Genomic DNA, 22,203 nt, shown 5'->3' with positions numbered 1-22,203 from the left:
AACTGTATAAGGGACTGGTGAGGCCATACCTGAAGACTGCGCATAGTTCTGGTCTCCTTACTTGAGGAAGGATATACTGGCTTTGGTGGTGGTGCGAAGGAGGTTCACCAGGTTGATTCCAGAGATGAGGGGGTTAAACTATGAGGAGAGATTGAGTCACCTGGGACTGTACTCACTGGAATTCAGAAGGATGAGAGGAGATCTTATAGAAACACATAAAATTATGAAAGGGATAGATAAGATAGAGGCAGGAAAGTTGTTTCCACTGGTAGGTGAGACTAGAAACAGGGGACATAGCCTCAAGATTCAGGGGAGTAAATTTAGGATGGAGAAGAGGAAGAAGTGCTTTTTCCAAAGAGTGGTGAATCAGTGGAATTCTCTGCCCAATGAAGCAGTGGACGCTACCTCAGTAAATATGTTTAAGACAAGGTTAGATAGATTTTTGTATAATAGAGGAATTGGGGGGTATGGGAAGATGGCAGAGAGGTGGAGATGAGTCCATGGCCAGATCAGCCGTGATCTTATTGAATGGTGGGGCAGGCTCGATGGGCCAGATGGCCGACTCCTGCTCCTATTTCTTATGTTCTCATGTTCTTATGGACTCAGTTCGAAACTCTAATCTCAAGTCAAACAACTTGGAACTTTGACACCTGTAATGTTTAAAGGAGGGAAGATTTTTCTGGAGAATGGTGAGCAGTGAAGGAAGGCCTAGAAGCATGAAACCAACTTCTCCTGATGTAGGGTCTCAACGGAAGTATTGACTATCCTTTTGCCTCCACAGATGCTGCCTGACTCAGAGTTCCTCCAGTAACTGTTTTATTTTTTGTATTTTTTTAAACTTTTTTGGTAATACATTTATAACTGAAAGTATATGCTTATAGTTGTTCTTTTCCAAGACAGCTGGGGTCAAGGTGCTTTTGGGAGCTTATCTTATATCATTGTTTCAATAATTGACAGACACCATTTCGGTAGATTTCTGTAGGACTCAAATTTGCAGACGTGTACACCTACCAGATTTGGAAATTATAAATCAGCTTCCTAACAGAAGAACCTCAGTCTTCTCTTTTTATTTTGTGCATCAGGTTGTAAAGTACTGATGATCAGAATTGTTTCCAAACTCAGATAGAGACAAAGAGAAGCACTTTGTTACAAAAAAAATCTTGGGAAGAGAAGGAAAGCCTAATAACTGGCTGCTTTTTAAAGAAAAGGAAAGGGAAGGACCGCCAGGATAGGTTTGTTGCATCATATTAGTGTCAATCAGTGGCAAAATATTACAGGATGTTGTTATATTTATTTACTGCAAATGACACCAATAGAAATGAACAGAGGTCCATCCTAATTAGGGTGGTGCAAACACTTACTTATAGCCAAAGGTCTTGATGATGAGGAAAATTATTGCCAAACTCAGGTGTAAAAAAAAGAGAAATTCTTTTTTAAAAAATGCAGGAAAAATCCTGCAAGAAACAGGTAATAAAAATAATGGATTTGTTGAAGAATTGCTTTAAATAGAATACTATTCAATGGTTTAAGTTTGATTCACAGTTAAGAAAACCTATTGAAACCGTGACTTAGATTTTGCTGAAGTGTGGAAGTTATTGTAATTATGGCAAATGTTAATGGGCAGGTCAGTGCGTGGAATCAATGACAACTGGATCCAGAAGTGGTCATTATCAGAAGTGATTCTGATCTTTGAAAACACAAACAGTAAAATATGCAAAACTTGGAAGTGAAACGGGCTGTTGTCACATATGTAATGTGTGTGCAAGTGATGGACACAGTTCTGAAGCCAAACATCACTTTAAATTTCTATTACCACTCTGGAGGGAAATATATGCCGTCTGAATTCTGGTTTAGGCAAGAAATGTGTGACATTGTGGTTTAAAAAGCTGCATTGCCACAGTTCAAGTTTATTGTCATCTGACTGTACATATATACACCAAATGAAACAATGTTCCTCCAGACTGTAGTGCACCCATAAAACATACATCACACACAGCACATAAACCAAAATATTACCATGAATAAGTTAATAAACTATAATGCAAAATGTATGTAGTGCACAGCACAGGCAAACAGTTAACAGTAAACAGGTCGCTGTCCTTGTGATGAAACCTCGGTGGTGGCAGGGTATTCATTAGTCTCACAGCCTGAGGGAAGAAGCTGTTACCCAGTCTGGCAGTCCTATTCCTGATGCTCCTGTACCTCCTTCCCAATAGTAGTTGGTCAATGTGATTATGAGATGGGTGGTACGGATCCTCAACAAAGCTTCGAGCCCCTTGCCTGCAAATCTTGTGGTAAATGTCACAAATGGTCATTCGGCCATACACATGTATGCAGGTAAACAAACCGTCGTTCGTCTGGGGTGAAGGTGTAAAACACAATACATGCAGTCACATAGAGATATAATAAAGCATTATACAGTCACAAAATAATATTAGCACAAGTCCCTGAGTGGCCTGGCCTGAAGATTGATGGTGCATGGAATTAGTGGTAAGTAATTTTAAGCAAACAAATGAGAGAATAAGTAATTCAAATTAAGAATGTAAACGCTCACATTTTAGAAGTTTCCATCATTTTCACCATATAAAGGAAAGCTGTTATACAGAGAAAGCATTCACAAGGTTGACATTTAAAAGGGACAAACTTATCAAAAGTGGAGCCGATGAAAGTGAATGTTGGATTTTCAGTGTACAGTGATGAGCCAGTTTGAATATGCAGCGTTATACTGAACTTAAGTTCTGGTTTTCTGTCACATCCATAACAATACACAAATTGGCAGGTTGATTCCATTATAACTTGTTCCTAGTATGCAAATGAGTGGTAGAATTTGGAAAGAATTGAAAAGGATATAGGGAGAAGAGGTTATATGGAAAATTGGTTGGGAATGTGATTGCACTGAGAACTGGCATTGACATGATGAACTGAAATGACTTTCTATTTTGTAAAGAAATATAAAATATGAAATTGTGGAAAATTACAAGCTGAGTGTTAATTGCGTCTTGTCCCTGGAGCAGTATCTTATTCCTGCAGTGGACTTACTTGCAGTGTTTTCTGGAAGGCAGCAGTTTTCCAACAGACTTCTTAGATTTATCCACAAACATTATGTGTCAGTTGCCTTGCACACCAGTAGATAATATTAGCAGATCAATATAAGAAGTCTGTGAAGACTCACAAGGACTACTAACCCTTCAGAGTTTTGCCTGTGTTATTCTTTCTTTCAAAGGTCTATGGAAGGGTAGCATGGTCAATGTTCACTTGAGTGCTTGTAGCAGCCTTGAGAGATAAATACCTGTGGTGTCAGGAAGAAGTGGTGAGTGGAACACAGAAAAGGCAGGACTACATCTAAAAGGTGTACTTTCTTGGTGAATGAAGTACAATATTTAAGATGTTACATGGATGCTAAAGACTAAACACAGATTAAGAGAAGGTAAAAGATATTATCACAGCTGCTGCCACAGAAAATGTAACTAAGATAAAGACATTTCTATGGTTGTTGAATTATTGTAATAAATTCTTCCCAAATTCTAGCAAGGCACTTAACTTCATTGCATTAACACCAAAAAAATAATGTGAAATGGTTGTGAATTGAAGCTTAAGGTAAGGCTCTTATGCACTTCAAGTAACTTATACAGTTCTTTGATGTGCCTGTTTTGTTCAGTAGGCAGAGAGTCTAGTGATACAGTCCATACAATGTTGGTGCTATATTGGATGGAAAATAGTTCTAGAAAGCTGGTAGAGTTTATATCCAGCAGCCAATGAAGGGTTACCCATCTTGTTTGGAGTGGAATAGTTTCATAAGGATATATATGGATGTCACTTCACCATTTACGTGAATTACAAACCTCCGAAAGCCTTGTTCATGAAATAAAGACAGTGCTTCAAATGGTTTCCCCATGAGTTGAAGCTGTGATTTGACCTGGAGAATGTATGAACATCCTTTGTTTTCAAAGCCAGGAAGCACCATTGAAATGTACATACTCTCTGTCAACTTCTGGTACTAGAGACAAATGCTGAAGGAATCCAGGACCGAGTGCTGGTAAAGAATCGCCTGTGAAGACTTTGTCAGATGTGGACAGCAAAAGATCACGTATTGGTTGGAGGTCAGACCTTTTCTAGAGAAATGGTCTCTAGAAAAGATTTTGTTAAGCAATTTTGAATTAGCTTGGTGTGCAGGGAAGAGGTTGAGTACTCCTTATCCAAAATTCCAAAATCCAAAAACCTCCAAGATCCAAATTTTTTTTTGAGCGCTGATTTGATGTCACAAATGGAAAATTCCACAAGGCACTGGGAAGGATCCCAGATGATATGCAGGTCTTGCTTCACAACAGACAGTTCTGAGAAGCGACCTCACATATGTAAATAATGAAAAATAGACAAACACTGCATAAAGCGAAAAATGAATATCTAGATTATGTATTGAAAGAGTGAATTTGTCACATTGGAGTGAACATATGCTGCTTAACGGTATGAATAATGAAAGGTCCATCACGACAAACTGATAATTGAAGTTATTGTGAATATTAAGCAGGCTTGTTGCAGAAATTTAAGAAAAGGTGTGGCATTAAGATAGTAAAGCATCTGCTTATCATAAAGTAGCAGAGAAATTCATTGAGTTTGATGAGATCGTCGCTGATGAAAATCTAACACCAGTACAAGACACCAATGCTGATTGTTTTTATACCTTACATAAAATCTAAAAAGAAGTAAAATACAAATATAGTGTTCTGTAACCTGTTAATCAAAATGTGGCATTGTAGATGGAGACTGAAAGCCTGTTGTTCAACAGCTGATTCAGGTATGCTCCCGATGCTGTGCTGCTTTTGTTACCTTGCACACACATTATATTTTCATTTTTTTGATGGTTTGTAACAATTTTTACTATTAATTGCATATGTGTGATGAACAAGTGTAAGACAAAGACTGCTTACCAGTAGCAGACAAATTCAGAGTCAGAAATGATGGCGATCCCAAGCTATCTCAATATATATTTCAAAATCCAAAATCAGAGACACTTCTGGCACAAAGCATGTTGGATAAGGGGTACTCAATCTGTAATATATATCAAACTAAATGTTGATAGTTGATAGTTGCTCTCCTCCAAGCTAGCCGGAGTCATGTGGGGGCCTACTGTGTAACTGTTTTGATCTTTAATAAATGCCATTTTGGTCGATCTCTGGAAGGGCTGTTTCTGCAGGTGTGTGCAATCAGCAGGTTTAAAGAAAATAAACTTCCTGAAGGCTGATACTCAGCTTTTTTATATGTGATGATTGTATAACTATAGAGTAAAATAGTCTGGATACTGAAGGTGAATGAAGACAAAAAGCCTCTTGGTAAAATGTTTTTAAATGTTCCAGACACAAAGATGCCTTCTGCCTGTCCCTGTTCTCTATTTTTGTTACTGTGATTTGTAAGATAGAACAGAAGAATGTAGTTGCAAACAGATACATTACTTACAGTATATATATTTCAGGAAACTCTCACAAACAACAGCAGATAATATTAGTTACAGTATTTCAAGTGCCCTATCTATTTTGATGGGGAAATTTTCTTTAAAAATTTTAACAATTTGCCCAGTATTATAACTCCACTTCGGAAGTTTTAATCATTGAGATACACTAAAAGTCTATTTATGAAACAAAGATGTAAATTAAATGATTGGTTGTCGCAGCTGGCTCATTCAGTCTGAATCTTTTCTTCCTAAAATCACCTTCTTATTTCTCCATTTATTATTTGTGTAGATGATGCAAAAGTGAATTGTTATTACAATTCTTACACATCAGTGTAATTAACTGATTATCTCCATCTGTTTTCCATCTTCAGCATTATTACTTCATTGACAAATGCATTCCTCTATAAAATGACTTCCCCTGTTCTTTTTCTCTCTCTTATAAAGTCGACTGTTGCAACTTGTGATTTGTGCAGAGCCCAGAGGCTCCTTGATTGCACTGGAAACTGCCCTTCATAAGTAAATCCACAAATTAAATTATATTTTCTAGTGTTTTAACAATTGTTTACTTGCTACTCTATATTATGAAATAACCACTAATTCCTCCTCAGCTCCATTCATTGAAAGCAGCTCTGGCATTGACTTCAGCTTGGAGCTGGTGTTGAGGCAACAACACAAAGTTTCAGCAGAGTATACTGATTAATATGGGATTTAACAGTTTCATTTTGTGCTAGCCCTAGATCACTTGTTACATTAGTTGATATTACCTTTCAGTAATCTACACACTTTGAAATCACTAACACTCGTTATTGGTGAATCAATGTCAGTATAGACAAATCCATGTTATGTTCTCATACATTGGAACAAAAGTAGTTACTTCAACCCCTTATCCCTGCTTCACCATTCAGTTAGATCATTGATGATGTGCATCCCAGCTTGATATAACTGTTGGAGCTTCATAACCTTTGAAAGACATATGTAACAGAAATATGCCCATCTCATAGAACATAGAACAGTACAGCACAGGAACAGCTTCATAGGCCCACAATGTTGTGCCACACCAACTAAATTGAAAATCAAATGCCCAACTAAACTAATCCCTTCTGCCCATACAATGTCCATATTCTTCCATTTTCTGCACTTTCACGTGCCTTTCTAAGATGCACTTGAACTTCTCTGTTGTTTCTTTTCCAGCACCACCCCAGCAGCGCGTTCCAGGCACCCATCATTCTCTGTGTAAAAACTTGCCCTGCATGTTTCCTTTGAACTTACCCCCTCTCACTTTAAATGTGCTCTCTCTGGTACAGGATACTTCAAACCTGGGATAGAGGTACTGACTGTCTGTGCCTCTCATAATCTTACAAATCTCTAGATCGCCCCTCAGTCTCCTTCACTCCAGAGAATACTAGCCAAGTTTGTTCAACCTCTCTTGATAGCACATGCCCTCTAATCCAGGCAACATCCTGGTACACCCTGTCCAGAACCTCAATATCCTTCCTATAACAGAGCAATCAGAACCAAATGCAACAATTGAGTAGTGTTTTAACACTCTATATAGACTGTTGAACTCAATTCCTCAACTAGTAAAGACATATCACTTTTTAACCACCCTATTAACCTATGTAAATGCTTTATGGGAGCTACGGACTTGGAGCCCAAGATCACTCTGCTCTTCAACATTATTAAGGGTCTTGTCATTAATAGACAATTAGCATATTCATAATGGATCCCATGCACCTTAATCTTCTAGATGAGCTCCCAATGACTAAAATCCATGTAGGCAACATCCACAGCTCTGCCTTTCATTCATGAAAGCTCCAGCTGTTATTGCATTTGTAATCTCTGAGGAAAGAATATTCCTTTTCTCTAATGTATGCAGCTTTCTGGCACTGTACATTGCTGAGACACTTCTGCTTATCATATGAGCACCTGGTGTCAAATGTTGGATAAAAATTTTCGAATGTTGAAAGGCCTAGACAGAGTAGATGTAGAAAGGATGTTTCCCATTGTGGGGGAGTTCAGGACAAGAGGGCACAACCTCAGGATGGAGGGCCATCCATTTAAAACTGAGACACAGGGAAATTTCTTTAGCCAGAGGGTGGTAAAGTTGTGGAATTTATTATCACAGACTGCTGTGGAGGCCAGGTCGTTGGGTGTATTTAAGGCAGAGCTTGATAGGTTCTTGATTGGATGCAGCATCAAAGGTAATGGGGAGAAGGCCAGGGAGTGGGACTGAGGAGGGGAAAAAAGAATCAGCCATGACTGAATGGTGAAGCAGATTCAATGGGCCAAATGGCCTTAGTCTGCTCCTATGTTTTATGGTATATAAAAAAAAGCACCAGGAAGCCCTAATCTAGCACATGTCAATGAATGATTATCACCTCTATCACATACCATCATTGTAAAGATAAAATTACAGTAAGTCTGCTTTTAGACTCTTATGGAATGTTTTGTTAATGCTTCTCTCTAGCAAAACTGGCAACCTGGGCAGAAACTCAAATCTAGTGAGTACTTAACAAATGTCACAAGGAAAGCTGCTATATTAACAGGTGAAAGGATGTCAAGAATCAAGAAAGAAGAAACAGCAGTAAACAGCAGGGATCTGCATAAAAATATTACCTAAAAATGTACTGAAGCTAATGTTGTGATGCAGTATAAAGTTCTAATTTTCTGATACTGTCTAAATTAACCTTAAGTGGTCTGAATATTGTCAGGAATTAGCGGGGCTGTGAATGATGAAAGATCTCAGACAAAGAGTAGTGTAAGTGAAGTTTAAAACTACTTTGAATTGTATGATCCAATATTATTCATCTGCCAGTTCAATAGAGAGCACTTTACGTTCAACAGCAGCGCACTATTCTATGATGTTATTTATTATTTGCAATTTTTTTCACTCAGTAAAATTGAGACGCTTGTTCCTTCCATATGCCTTCACCTCACCATTAGAGACTCTGCCCTGGTAGACCAATGTAAACTTAATTGCATATTTATCTCCCAATGGTGAGCAATTCTGTATAAATGTATACTATATAATAATGATTCATCATTCTTGTCCAATGTATAAATCTTTTCAGACTTATTTCCTGTAGGACTCTTGTAGAAAATAGCAAAAAATGTATGCTGCACAGATTCAACCTCAGATTTAAAATATAAAATTATAATGTATTAATTATGCTAATAATTAATATCCACAAATTAATTTCCTTAAATAATGATCTGGAAATAATGTTAGCAAAAAAAAGCAAAATTTAATGTTTAATAATCTATTGTGTATAAGAACAAGGAATGTTGACCATTATGACAGAATGTAATTTTATCCAGTGGAATGTATTTTTTCAGTCATATTGTTTAGTATTCAAGTGACATCTTTCTAATAGTAGAACTTACTCATTCTTTGTTGTGATTGAATCAATATTAATCAATGCGATTAGTTAGCTGATAATTCTCTTTTTATAAAACAATGAGGTAACAATTAAGACATATCTGGATATTTTGGTTACTGGCTCCAACCTAAAATCCTTTTGTTGGTCAGCTATTGAATGATTTCCAACCACAACTTCTATCAAGGGCCTGAGTCTGATAGTATTACTAATGAAAGGGGTCATTTAATATGATTTGCAAAATTGGACTTGTAAATGTAGCTGAGTTTGTTTTAAATCAGAACCAAGTATTAGGAAGACGGACAAACAAAAGAGATAAAGGCAATGAAATTAGATTCGATGAATTGGGAAACAGGGCTTTTATAAGGTTTAGAAAGGTAATTTTAAAAGTCTATTTTTGCTATCAAATATATTTGTAATGTGCTTTGCTTTCTTACTGTGTGCTTTTGAATTAATCATTGTGGGAAGTTATACAGTAATGCCATGGAACTATAGATGACACACAGAGATTATGCAGATGTTGGAAATCTTGAGTAACACACACACAAAATTCTGAGGGATCTCAGCAGGTCAGGCAGCAACTGTGGATGGAAATAAACAGTTGATATTTTGGGTTGGGATTCTTCAACAGTACTTCATCAAGACTATATAGATTATTTGGCTTCATACATAGTTTGATAAGGGATTTACTAAGAAATGTTGTCCCTCGGACAACATTCGTGCTATGAGTCCTACACACACTAAAACTTTATGAAACAGTCCATTTGTTAATGAATACTGAAAAAAATTATAAGTATATCAAATTGTTATGTATTAGCAGACCTTGAACTAATTTCTCCTAGTGTTTGAATCATGCACAAATTCACTGATAAGCTGATTATTTCTATTGTTGTGCATATCCTGGCTAATGTATCTGGAGAAAAATATTATTTTAGGATGGCATCATAAATCAAATCTAGAATTGTATTGCGGGATGGAAATTTGATTTCTCCGAAACTGTCCACATGAACCATTATACGTCATTAAACTCGGAAACTATCACTCAGACACATTAATTGAGCCACCAGGCAGTAACTTGCAGCTCATTTGTCAGTGCTCTTGACTTTGAGTCAGAATATGTGATGCACCATCAATAACTCTCTCTGAGACGTGAAGTAGAGATATCGGCTTTTATTGACTGGAAGAAAGAACAAGCAGTAGTTGACCACCATACTACATCCTGGAGAATGAGGGCCAGGCTCAGGCCTCAATCGCCTGTGAGGAGCCACAGGAGCAGTCAGCAGGGGGCGTGTCCAGACAGATATATGTAGTTCACCACAATATGGCAGATTTAAATCCAATCCCAAAGGCTTGACCACAACAGTTTAGGGTGACAATATAGTGAGGTATTGAAGAAATGCTGTACACATGTACATATTTTCATATGAGATGTTAAACTTAAGCCCTAGCCATCTCAACTGGAAACTAAGGATGTCCATTGCACTACTTCAAAGAGCAGAGGAGTTAATTCTTCATGTATTGGCTAATGGCTATCATTACAATTAACAGCTCTAAATTATCAAGTAACTTTCACACTGCTATTTGTGGAAGTTTATTTATGCATTAATTAGCTGGCCCATTTCCTACTTACTGCAGAAGTTCATTACAACTATGACTTTACTTCAAAAGTAAGCCAATTTTGGATGTTTTGAAAGGTTTGTAGAAGGCACAACACAGGAAGTGGCTGGTTTGACATATGGATCCATTTTCAAATGGAATTTAGGTTCTGGGAGCAAATGGCCTCCAAATCTTTGAGGATTAAGTTATTCAGAGCAAATGCAAGAAATTGGTGTTTCCAAATTATAATGCTTGTTGTATCCTTCTGAAAGTTAAAGCTGCTTCAGGTTTCCCTATTTCATAAAATGTTAGATACCGCAATTAGAATCCATGCCCCACCTCACCCACCCCACCAACATTCCTATTCTTCTCTGGGAGAAGCAATTCCAATGATAATTTAACTTCATTATCTCTGGTATTCCCCTGAATCTTTGTTCCAAGATAAATCCTTATTTTCTGTTGTGTGATGCCCAAAAATTGAATAGAATATGTTAGTTGACAGCTGATCAAAATTCTGAACAACTGAGCTACCACTTCCTCAGATTTTTTTTGTTGAGATAAAGGTCAGTTTTCTATTAACTATTTAGATAATCTTTTATGGTTCTGCAATAGCTTTCAATAAAAATATATTCATGCATTCCAAATCCTTATTCCTCTTTTAGCCTCAGTGAAAAGAAAGCAAGGGTTGTATTTCTGGAATGCTGTATAGAGTCCTCTCTATTCTTCCCTCAATGTAAAAGTGTGCCGAGGAAAAGTTTTGCAGCTATCAAGCAAAGGTGGTGACGAATCAGCACATAGGAGCGAGATTGAACATCCGTCTGATTGCTGCCACAATAACAACCTCTCACTCAATGTCAGCAAAACCAAAGGGCTGATTATTGACTACAGAAGGAGGGAAACTGGAGGTCCACAAGCCAGTCCTCATCAGGGGATCAGAGATTAGCTTCAGATTCCTCAGTGTTATCACTTCAGAGGATCTGTCCTGGGTCCAGCACCTACGTTCCATTACATAGTATGCACAGCAGTGCATCTACTTAATTCATCTAAAACTTTGACAAACTTCTATAGATGTGTGGTGGAGAGTATACCAATGGCATCACTGCCTGGTATAGAAACACCAATGCCCTTGAATGGAAAATCCTACAAAAAGTAGTGGATACAGCCCAGTCCATCACAGGTAAAGCCCTCCCCTCCATTGAGCACATTTACAAGGAGCACTGTTGCAGGAAAGCAGCATCCATCATCAGGGACCCCCAGCACCCAGACCATGCTCTCTTCATGCTGCTGCCATCAGGAAGGAGGCCCAGGATCGTTAGGTCCCACACCACCAGGTTCAGGAACAGTTATTACCCCTCAACCATCAGGCTCTTGAACCAGAGGGGATAACATCACTCACCCCAAAACTGAACTGATTCCACAACCTATGGACTCACTTTCAAGGACTCTGGAAAATGTGTTCTTGATATTAATTAATTAATTAATCAATTAATAAAATAATCAATCAATCAATCAATCAATTAATTAATTATTATTATTCCTGTTTTTGTATTTGCACTTTTGTTGTCTTTTGCATATTGGTTGTTTGTGCAGCTTTGTGTGTGGTTTTTCATTGATTCTATTGTGTTTCTTCGTATTCACTGTGAGTACTGCAAGATGATGAATCTCCGTGTAGTGTATAGTGACAGTCTTGTTGTAAACTTTGTTGAGGTTAGTTACCTGTCAGGCCAGGAATATGGACCCTTCTGGATTTTACTGCTGAGATATGTTTGTGATTGAAATCAAGAAAGAAAGTGTTAAATTTTTAGAATGTCTTTTGTGATTTCAAGATGATTATTAGTTGAAGTTCTTCTGAATTGTAGCCACTTTCATAGCACAGTAACTAATTTATGTACAAACAGCTCCCAAAAAACAACAAAAAAAACTGCTGAGGGACTGATATGCCCTGAACCAATGATTATCCTGTCTCCACACAGATGCTGCTCAACCTGCTGAGTTCCTCCAACAGATTGTTTTGTTTGCTCCAGATTCCTACATCTGCAGTCTCTCATTTCCCCTAAACAACATAATAATTCCCTTAAAGAACAAATAAAGAGTAGATTTTCTTGCTGTGAGATTTAAAAACAAATCCTCCCAAGAATGTAAAAAAAACACATTTTAATGCTACATCTAAAAAGAGGAGTTTTTGGCAATGAGGTTCTCAGAACTGGTTAGCCGAGACTTTTGCTTTCTTCATTGCAAAGCCCTTTTTCTCAGAACTGCTGGTGTGACTTCTTTGTGACTGCATCAATTTGTTGGGCCCAGGATTGATCCTCTCAGGTGTGAAGTTGCTCGCCCTTTCCGCCGCTGACCCCTCAATGCAGACTGGTGTACATTTTCATGACTTCCCCTTCCTGAAGTCCACAATCAAATCCTTGTTCTTGCTGACACTGAGTGTGCGGCTATTGTTGCAACACCACTCAACCAGCTGATCTATCTCACTCCTGTACGTCTCTGTCACTATCTGAGATTCTGCCAACAATAGTGGTGTCATCAACAAATTTGCAGATCGTGTTTGAGCTGTTAATTTGCACAGTCCTGAGTGTAGAGAGAGTAAAGCAGTGGGATAAGCATACATCTTTGAGGTGTACTTGTGTTGATTGTCAGGGAGGAGGAGGGTTTTCTGAACTTCTGTTTAAACAGTGAGGGTGTAGTTTGTTGCTTCATGAAGGAAGTCATGCAAATGATGTGCCACATTTTACAGCTTAAAAAAGAATGATTGAATTGACAATTTGTTGAGTGTCAGAATGAGCCTGTATTCTTGGACTTAACAAGTGCAAATCTGTCCACAGAGCAGATTTGTGAGAGTGGTGTACCTATGGAGATAATTTACAGTGATTTTTGGACTGATTGCCTGAGGTGAAAACTTCTCTGTGAAATAATTCCTAATTCAATCTTCCTTATCCCTTGTGACTGAGGGGAGTGTGTAGAACAGAAGGGTAACAAGAAGAGGCTTAACTGGAAAGAGAGGAGAAGAAAGGGCTGTTATTCCCAGTAAAGAGAAGGCTGGGGGTTGGGGGGTGGGAAAAGAAGCAAGAAGAAGGTTCAAAATTATGAATGATCTTTGTTGAGCAGGTAATGAGAAATGGCTTTTGATGGTAGTGGAAGATAAGTTTAAGTTTAAGATAATTGCAACAGAGATGCACGTTTCTTTTGTAAACTGTTGAAATGCACTGTCTGAAATAGTGATGGAATTAGATTCAGCGGTAACGTTCAAATAATTGAATATTTCTGTGAGAACAAAAATATTTGCAGAACTTTGGGGAAATAACAGTGGGATGAATGGAATTGGTCTTTTCCAATAGCTAGTCTGTACACCATGGCATGAATGGCTGTTGTCTATGTTGCAAGACTATAATATCCTAATTAGGCAAAACTGATTCATAATGAAGAATGGTCAGTCACTCGTCTTTGACATGAAATAATGTAATAGGCTAGCCTCATCAATAAAGACATGCACAATAAAGCCAACTGTGAGGTATCTACAGAAATAAATTGATTAATATTAGGTGGTGTGACTGAGGCAGGTAGGTGAATAACATAGCACCTTGTGCTGATTTTTGTCCCGCAATGAAATGTAATAGAAGGTAGACAATGGAAGTTGAATTTTAGATATACAAGAACTATTAACTGATAATATGATGAAAGCACTGCTGTGCTCAAGGAACAGCAATTGTATACCTGTATTTATGTTTAATTGGATTTTTAAATGATGGTCAATGAACATAGACTACACAGTCTGTATATGCATGTTTTAACATTTTTTAATTTGAAAAATTACCTTACTTTACATATTCTCATGAAAGTTCCAGAAATTGAAAACAAAAATAATTAAAGTTGAAGTATAAAAGGTCAGTGCTTGATTATCAAAAATGACTTGTGCTTTACAATAATTTATGAGAGGAAATAACTAGCCTGATGCCTGATTTGATCTGACTCTTTTAACTTTGACAAGCATTGAGAAGAAAATGTCAAAAATGGCAATAGCTAGTTAGATTAGAACAGACAGCTCAATTTAGTGGTGCTCTTTGAATGTTAAGTTGTTGCTCAGAGAAATGAGATTAATGATACCATATCATAGTTGATTTTGTAGCTTTTGTGCTCACATCAAATCCATTTCAGTGCCTTGAATACAAGCCTGGCTGACAATGAATTGTAATACCAAGGCATTGCTGGACTGTTGGGGCTTCTGCTATTCAGATGAGCCTTTAAACTGAGGTCTTTCCCTTCCAACTAAGCTTAGGGGGATTTGAAAAATCCCAGGTATGTTCTTTATACATATTTGCACAGTATTGTTCTGTCAATCATCATAAATAAATCGGTTTGGTCATTGTGAAATTGTGTATGTGAAATTCCTGAGGCCAAATTAGCTGCAATGCTTAATGTATTTTTGAAGCAATTCATTGGTGCCTCATGCTAAGAAAGACAATTATATTTATTTCACCTATTGTTTTCTCTTTCCCATATCTTGTCTCCTCTCTCCATCCCTTTTCTCCCCTTCTTTCTCATTTATTCCTGCGTCAAAGTCCATTACTTCTTGTATTTTTATCAATGCAAGGTTAATATTTTGAGCAATGCACCTTTAAATTTGATGGCTTCAGGTATTGTTCATTCAATATTGTAGAAGTTATCCTATACTTAGCAAATACAAAATAGCTGTACTTTTAATACATACATCCTCTTAGCACTCTGCTTAAAACATGTTCATTGGAAGTACTTTACTTCCAGTAGACAATAGGAGGATGAGGAAATGTTGGCTAATAGTTCGTGGTGAGGAGAGAAATGGAGAAAACATTATCTGCATGGAGGAAGCAGGTTATGGTTTGACTGGGCTTTTGAATATATATAGATTTTATATTTATTAATATTGATTTTATACTGGAAATTATTTATTTGCCATTCCTGTTCTGGCACAGGACAGTGTAAATAGCAAACCATGTCATAAAGTGGTTCAAATCCTTCCTTCATTAGAAAAGGAGGATTAGCATTTTACACTTCAGATTTGGCTTCAACACTTTAAAGGTTCTGTACTGGACCAGAAGATTCATTGCAAAATTAATTAGCTCAATATCCCCTGAGCAAAGAAGTTTCCCCACATGTTCCCCTTAAACTTTTCACCTTTCATCCTTAACCTAAGACCTCTGGTTGTAGTACCACCCAAGCTCTGTGGAAAAAGCCTGCTTGCATTTACCCTATCTATACCCCTCATAATTTTGTACACCACTATCAAATCTCCCCTCTGTCTTCTACATTCTCAGGAATAAAGTCCTAACCTATTCAATCTTTCCTTATAACTCAGGTCCTTCAGAGCTGGCAACATCCTTGTAAATTTTCTTTGTACTCTTTCAATCTTTCTTACATCTTTCCTGTAGGTAGGTGACCAAAACTGTACACAGTACTCCTAATTCGGCCTCACCAATGTCTTATATAACATCCCATCTTCTGTATTCAATACATTGGTTTCTGAAGGCCAATCTGCCAAAAGCTTTCTTTATGACCCTATCTACTTGCGACACCACTTTCAATGAATTATGGACCTGTATTCCCGGATCCCTTTGTTCTACCACACTCCTCAGTGCCCTACTGTTCACTGTGTAGACCTACCCTGGATGGTCCTATCAAAGTGCAAAACCTTGCACTTGTCTGCAATAAATTCCATCTGCCATTTTTTAAGTTTGTTTTTCCAGCTGATGCTGATCCCTCTGCAAGACATAATAGCCTTCCTCACTGTCCACTGCACACCCAATCTTGGTGTCATCTGCAAATGTGCAGATCTAGTTAACCACATTATCATCCAGATCGTATATATAATTGACAAACAACAATGGACCCAGCACCGATTCCTGCAGCCTATCGTCAGAGGTAACCACCTACTACCACTCTCTGGCTTCTCCCCCAAAGCCAATGTCTAATTCAATTTACTACATTATCCTGAATGCTGAGTGACTAAACCTTCTTGGCCAGCCTCCCATGTGAGACCCTGTCAAATGCTTTGCTAAAGTCCATGTAGACAACATCCACTGCCTCGCCTTCATCCACTTTCCTGATAACTTCCTCAAAGAGCTCTAAAATTAGCTGGATGTGACCTACCACACCTTAATCAGTCCATGTCTATCCAAATACTCATATCTAGTCCCTTAGAATACCTTTCAATAACTTTCCCACTACTGATATCAGATTCACTGGTCTATAATTTCCTGGGATATATTTAGAGCATTTTTTAAACAGTGGAACAACATTGGCTATCCTGCAATCCTCTGGTATCCCCCCTGTGGCTGAGGATAATTTAAGTATCTCTGGTAGGGCCCTGGAAATTTCTGTACTTGCCTTCCATAGGGTCCAAGGAAACACTCTGTCAGGCCCTGGGGATTTATCCACCATGATTTACCTCAGGATAGCAAACACCTCCTCCTCTGTAATCTGTACAGGGTCCATAAAGTTGATGCCACTTTCCCTCACTTTGATAAACTCTGTGTCCATCTCCTTAGTAAATACAGATTCAAAAATATTATTTAAGATCTCAAAGGTCAAATTTAGTGTCAGAGAAATGTATACAATATACATCCTGAAATGCTTTTTCTTCGCAAACATCCACAAAAACAGAATTGCCCCAAAGAATGAACGACAGTTAAACGTGAGAACCCCAAACTGCCCCCCGCTCCCCTCTCCCGCGCGTAAGCAGCAGTGAGCAACCATCCCCCCTCCCCCCACCAGCAAAAAAAACACGCATCGGTACCATCACCGAGCCCAAGCGTGTGCTAAGCAATAGCAAAGACGTAGACCGAAGTTTGCCCAAAAGCTTCGCATTTCATCTGACATTCGACAAACCACAGGTTTTCTCTCTCCCTGGCAAGGGAGAGGGAGGTGTCCCCCATTTTCACAGTGAGTGGGAGACATAACAACAACCCGCTGGTTTATGATCTTAAAAGTCCGTTCCCTCACTTTTTTCGAGCTCTGTGTCTGAAGATCGCAAAGACCCCAGGACTTTGGGCCCACAGCAAAAGATTTTCCAGGCTCCCTGACGACACACGAGTCTCCTGCCTTGACACGACTCTCGGTCCGCCCGTCTCCAGAGCCCTGAGATCATAGGCTTCCGAACACGATCGAGATTCTCAGGCCAAACCCTTCTCCCCATTTGTTTTGGCTCCACACATGGAATACCATTCCCTAAAGATGTCCTGAATACTTTGTACACTAGTGCCCAAGATGGACCCGACTAGATTTACAACCTTCTGCAGCTTCTTTCAGTCCTGTGCAGTAGCCCCTCCATGCCAGACAGTGATGCAGCCTGTCAGAATGCTCTCCACGGTACAACTATAGAAGTTTTTTAGTGTATTTGTTGACATGCCAAATCTCTTCAAACTCCTAATGAAGTATAGCGGCTGTCTTGCCTTCTTTATGACTACATCAGTGTGTTGGGACCAGGTTAGATCCTCAGAGATCTTGACACCCAGGAACTTGAAACTGCTCACTCTCTGGTCCCTCTATGAGAATTGGCATGTGTTCCTTCGACTTGCCCTTCCTGAAGTCCACAATCAGCTCTTTTGTCTTACTGACGTTGAGTGCCAGGTTGTTGCAGTGACACCACTCCACTAGTTGGCATATCTCACTCCTGTACACCCTCTCATCACCACCTGAGATCTACCAACAATGGCTGTATCGTCAGCAAATTTATAGATGGTATGTGAGCTATGCCTAGCCACACAGTCATGGGTACAGGGAGAGTAGAGCACTGGGCTGTCATAAGGGGACAGGAGGCTGGACCCAAGTGCAGGACGCAGGCACTGAAGTACTAGGGGCAGGACAGGAACAACTAAACGATAGACAAGATGTGGTGACCGTGGCATGCGTGAGGGACGTGATGTTCAAGGTGATTCTGGGGTTCCGGGAGAGTCTTAGAGTTCAGGCAAGGCAGGATCTTGGAGTTCACTGGGCAGGCCACATAACTCCTAGGCAGGGCCCAGACCTCCTAGGCAGGAACACAGGGGCCTGAGCAGGTCATGGGGCACCTGGGTAGGTTGCGGGGCACAACCCATCAGCAGCGAGGGATGGAAAGAGGCAGAGTCCTCCACCGGGCAACAGCAGTCCAGCCAGGCTTGCCCAACAGAGGCAAGGGATAGGAAGGGATCTAGGTCCAGGGTGACTGCCAGACTTACTCAAAGAACTCATCTTTAATGAGGGGAACTCCAAGCCATGGCAACCAGAGGAGCAAGACAACCCCCAACTCCACTCAGTCCCAGAGCCCCCAGCCGATACACCGCCAGCCGATGGGCATCAGGTGCGCCTGCTTGAGCCCCAACAAGCCACGATGATCCACAGGTGTGACTGATTGGGTTCAAGGGTGAAAGGAGGAACGGCTACAAGACCCAGAGTCCGGAATACGTGGACCGGATCAAGACCTGGAATGCGGGCTCCGGACCGGACCATAACATGGGCTAAGCACACACCCCAGTGTTGATTGTTAGCGAGGAGGATATGTTATCACCAATCCGCACAGATTGTGGTCTTCCGGTTAGGAAGTTGAGGATCCAATTACAGAGGGAGGTACATAGGCCCAGGTTCTGCAACTTCTCAATCAGGATTGTGGGAATGATGGTATTAAATGCCGAGCTATAGTCGATGAACAGCATCCTGACGTAGGTGTTTGTGTTGTCCAGGTGGTCTAAAGCTGTGTGAAGAGCCATTGAGATTGTGTCTGCCATTGACCTATTGTGGTGATAGGCAAATTGCAATGGGCCCAGGTCCTTGCTGAGGCAGGAGTTCAGTCTAGTCATAACCAACCTCTCAAAGCATTTCATCACTGTAGTTGTGAATGCTACCAGGCGATAGCCGTTATGGTAGCCCACATTATTCTCCTTTGGCACTGGTATAATTGTTGCCTTTTTGAAGCAAGTGGGAACTTCTGCCCATAGCAGTGAGAGGTTGAAAATGTCCTTGAATACTCCCGCTAGTTGGTTGGCACAGGTTTTCAGAGCCTTACCAGGTCCTCCCTACACTTGTTAACTTTACCTTTTATTCTGACAGGTACATACAAGCTTTGTACTCTCAAAATTTCATTTTTGAAGGCCTCCCATTTTCCAAGTAGACCTTTGCCAGAAAACAGCCTGTCCCAATCCATACTTACCAGATCATTTCTTATACCATCAAAATTGGCTTTTCTCAACTTAGAATCTCAACCCGTGGACCAGACCTATCTTTAAAACTAATGGTATTGTAGTCACAAGATGCAAACTTTGGTTACCTGCCCTGTCTCATTCTCTAATAGCAGTTCCAGTATCACACCCTCTCTCTTTTGGACTTCTATGTATTGATTACTTTCGTGAACACATTTGACAAACTCTATGCCATCAAGTCATTTGACAATATGGGAGTTCCAGTCAATATGCAGAAATTTATAATCACATACTATAACAACCTTATATTTCTTCCAAAAGTCTGCAATCTCTCTACAAATTTCTTCTAAATCCCTTGGCGTTGGGTGGTCAGTAATATAGCCCCATTAACATGTTCCACCCATAATACCTCACTAGTCAAGTTCTCCAGTCTGTCCTGACTGAGCACTGCTGTGACATTTTCCCTGACTAGTAATGCCACCCCTCCTCCTTTAATCCCTCCCGCTCTGTCACATCTAAAACAAAAGATCCCCAGAATACTGAGCTGCCAGTCCTGCCCCTCCTGCAACCAAGTCTCACTAATGGCTACAATATCATAATTCCATGTTGTTGATCCATGCCCTGAACTCATCCACTTTTCCCATGATATTTCTTGCATTGAAATATAGGCAGCTCAGGACACTAGTTGCACCATGATCAACATTTTGATTCCTGACTGTCTGAGGTCTTATCAACATCTCTCTCTACAACGTCTCCACTAACTTTTCTGGCACTCTGCTTCCCTTTCCCCCGCAACTTTAGTTTAAACCCCACCGTACACCACTAGAAAATCTTCCCACTAGGATATTAGTCCCTCTCCAGTTCAGGTGCAAACTGTCTCAGTGTAGGTGTGTAGGTCCCACCTTCCCTGGAAGAGAACCCAATGATTCAAAAATCTTATACCCTCCCTCCTACACCAATTCCTTAGCCACATGTTAAACTGTGTAATCTTCCTATTTCTGGCCTCACTAGCATGTGGTATGGGTAACAATCCTGAGAGCACAACCCTGGAGGTCCTTCCCTTTAACTTCTCACCTGACTCCCTGAACTCCCTTTGCTGAACCTCGTCACTCATCCTACCCATGTCATTGGTACCCACATGGACCATGACCTCTGGCTGTTCACCCTTCTACTTAGGAATGCTGATGACTCGATCCAAGATATTTCAGACCCATGCACCTGAGAGGCAACATACAGGATTCTCGTTCAGGATTCTTGTTCTCACCCACCTTCTTTCTGTTCCCCTAACTAATGAATACCCTACCACCACATTTGTCTCTTCTCCTTCTGAGTCACTGAGCCAAACTCAGTGCCAGAGATCTGTCCACGAGGTCATCCCCCCCAGCAGTATCCAAAATGGTATACCTGTTACTGAGGAGGCTGCCCACAGGAGTACTCTGTACTGGCTGTTTAACCCGTTTCCCCTTTCTGACTGTCACCCAGTTTCCTGTGTCCTGAAACTTGGGTGTAACTACCTCTCAATATCACACCCTCAGCCTCCAAAATGATCTGGAGTTTATCCAGTTGCTGTTCCATCTCCTTAATGCGGATTGTTAGAACTGCAGTTTGATGCACTTCTAGTAGTTGTAGTCGCCAGGGACACTTGAGGTCTCCCTGCCTTCCCACATCTCGCAACAAGAACATTCCACTATCCTGCTTGGCATCTCTACTGTACCTAACTGAGCAAATGCAAAGAAAAGTAAAATAAGTCTAAAAGATAAAGATCTCTACAAATATTTACAAGCAAAATATTACAAAAGAACTCATTATATATAGATATATAAAACCAAGGGACTGACTAGATGTATATAAAAAATCTGCTGACACTGGTGTTCTGAAATAAAATCAGAAAATGCTGGAAACACTCAAAACTGACGAAGGGGTTTCAACCCAAAATTATAACTCCATTTCTCTTCCAATATATTGTATACTGTCTGACCTGCTGAGTGTTTCCTGATTTTTATTTCTGACTAAATATATGTCTGATTAGATTTCTAAGTGTGTCAATAATGCTCTTAATATTCACTTTATGTCACAAGAGGCATATTCTTTACTGTAATAACTTTGTAAGTAATTTAGTGGTTGTACGATTTTCTATGAGTAAGTAGTTGTTAAAATTGCATAATTTTATGTATTGTATTTTATGTGTAATTGTGGATTGATAATTCATGAGTATCATCACATTCTCACTCAGCTACACGCCAAACACCCACAGCTTAGCCTGTGTGCTCTTTGGAAAGCACATTGTATGAATCCCATTTGGCACTTACCTATGGTACATAAGTGAAAGCTTCTTCAGCATAACAGTACAACTCAGTTACCACAGTCTAGGACATCTCAATCCTGGTCATTAGGGGAGAAGCTGGCCAATGATAAGTATGTGATTGGACACTATGTGAGGTTACTAGTTTGGTTTTGGAAGATGGGATTTGAGGTGTCTTGCTTGACCACAAGTATAAGAACATTGAACTTTGTCTTGCATCGTCCTCAAGGCTTGACTTCTTGCATTCTTCAGGTATCTCATGAAACTGTAAAAATATCTTGCATGAAAAGTACTTTATTTTTATTTTAAATGTCATCCTTGATAGTCACC

The sequence above is a fragment of the Hemitrygon akajei genome, chromosome 18 (genome assembly GCF_048418815.1).
Source record: "Hemitrygon akajei chromosome 18, sHemAka1.3, whole genome shotgun sequence".
Classification (NCBI taxonomy): Eukaryota; Metazoa; Chordata; class Chondrichthyes; order Myliobatiformes; family Dasyatidae; genus Hemitrygon; species Hemitrygon akajei.
This window is presented reverse-complemented; position numbering follows the sequence as displayed.